This window comes from Bubalus bubalis, chromosome 10, assembly GCF_019923935.1.
Source record: "Bubalus bubalis isolate 160015118507 breed Murrah chromosome 10, NDDB_SH_1, whole genome shotgun sequence".
NCBI lineage: Eukaryota > Metazoa > Chordata > Mammalia > Artiodactyla > Bovidae > Bubalus > Bubalus bubalis.
Window position 1 is genome coordinate 103,124,431 of NC_059166.1, and position 2,449 is coordinate 103,126,879.

A 2,449-nucleotide genomic window follows, 5' to 3' on the forward strand; every position below is an offset into this window, starting at 1 on the left:
GGGAATGCTTTCAGTTTCTCATCATTGAGAATAATGTTTGCTGTAGTCTCATCATATATGGCCTTTACTATGTTGAGGTAGGTTCCTTCTATGCCCATTTTTTGAAAAGTTTGAATCATAAATAGATGCTGGATTTTGTCAAAGGCATTTTCTGCATCTATTGAGATTATCATATGGTTTTTATCCTTCAGTTTGTTACTATGGTGTATCACTTTGATTGATTTGCATATATTAAAGAATCCTTGCATCCCTGGAATAAACCCAACTTGATCACGGTGTATGAGCTTTTAGATGTGTTGCTGGATTCTGTATGCTAAAATTTTGTCGAGGATTTTTGCATCTATGTTCATCAATGATATTGGCCTGCAGTTTTCTTTTTTTGTGTTGCCCCTGTCTGGTTTTGGTATCAGGGTGATGGTGGCTACGTGGAATGAGTTTAGAAATGTTCTTTCCTCTACAATTTTTGAAAGTTTTAGAAATATAAGTATTAGCTCTTCTCTAAATCTTTGATAAAATTCACCTGTGAAGCCATCTGGTCCTGGGCTTTTGTTTTTTGGGAGTTTTTTTTTGTTTGTTTTTTTGTTTTTTGTTTTTTGTTTTTTTTTTTTTTTATCACAGCTTCAATTTCAGTGCTTATAATTGGGTTATTCATAATTTCTATTTCTTCCTGATTCAGTCTTGGAAGATTGAACTTTTCTAAGAATATGTCCGTTTCATCCAGGTTATCCATTTTATTGCCATATAGTTGTACATAATAGTCTCTTATAATCCTTTGTATTTCTGCATTGTCTATTATAACGTCTCCTTTTTTATTTCTAATTTTGTTGATTTGATCCTTCTCTCTTTTTTTCTTGAGGAGTCTGGCTAAAGGTTTATCAATTTTGTTAATCTTCTCAAAGAATCAGCTTTTAGTTTTATTAATCTTTACTATTTTTTCTTTCATTTCTTTCTCACTTATTTCTGCTCAGATCTTTATGATTTCTTTCCTTCTGCTAATTGGGGAAGGGAGGGTTCTTCTTTTTTCCAGTTGTTTTAGGTGTAAAGTTAGGTTACATATTCGATGTTTTTCTTGTTTCTTGAGGTAAGATTGTATTGCTGTAAACTTCCCTCTGAGAACTGCTTTGGTTGCATCCCATAGGTTTTGAGTTGTCATGTTTTCATTGTCATTTGTTTCTAGGAACTTTTTAATTTTCCTTTTGATTTTTTCAGTGATCTGTTCATTATGTAGAAATGTACTGTTTAATCTCCATGTATTTGTGTTTATTATAGTTGTTTGTGTTTTGTTTTTTTTTTCTTGTAACTGATATCTAGTCTCATAGAGCTGTGATTGGAAAAGATGCTTGACATGATTTCAATTTTCTTAAATTTACTGAGGTTTGATTTGTGACCCAAGATGTGGTCTATCCTAGAGAATGTTCCATGTGCACTTGAGAAGAAGGTGTATTCTTCTGCATTTGGATGAAATGTCCTGAAGACATTAATGAGATCCATCTCATCTAATGTGTCATTTAAGACTTGGAGTGTTAAAATCTCCTACTATTATTGTGTTAGTGCTAATTTCTTCTTTTATGTCTGTTAGAGTTTATCTTATGTATTGAGATGCTCCTATGTAGGTGAATAGATATTTACAATTGCTATGTCTTCCTCCTGGATTAATCCCTTGATGATTATGTAGTGTCCTTCCTTATCTCTTGTAATATTCTTTATTTTAAGGTATACTTTGTATGATATGAGGATTGCTACTCCAGCTTTCTTTTGCTCTCCATCTGCATGGAATATATTTTTCTATCCTCTCACTTTCCATCTAGATGTGACTTGAGGGCTGAAGAGGGTTTCTTGTTAGCAACATATATATGGGTCTTGTTTTTTATCCATTCAGCCAGTCTGTGTCTTTTGTTTAGAACATTTAATTAGTTTCATTTAAAGCAAGTATTCATAAATATGTTCCTATTGTCATTTTCTTAATTGTTTGAATTTGTTTTTGTAGGCCTTCTTCTCTATTCTATTTCCTGACTATATAAGTCTCTTTAACATTTGTTGTAATGTTGGTTTGTTGGTACAGAATTCTCTTAACTTTTGCTGGTCTGAAAAGTTTTTGATTTCTCCATCAATTTTGATTGAGATCCTTGCTGGGTAGAGTAATCTTGGTTGTAGATTTTTCCCTTTCAGTACTTTAAATATATCCTGCCATTCCTTTCTGGCCTGCAGAGTTTCTGCTGAAAGATCATTAAACATATGGGGTTTCCCTTGTATGTTACTGGTTGCTTTTCCCTTGCTGCTTTTAATATGCTTTCTTTGTGTTTAATCTTTGCTAGTTTGATTAGTAACCTGTCTCAGCATGTTTCTCCTTGGGTCCTGTATGGGACTGTTTGCACCTCTTCTACTTGACTGACTATTTCCTTTTTCGTGTTAGGGAAATTATCAACTATAATCTCCTCAAAAAACTTCT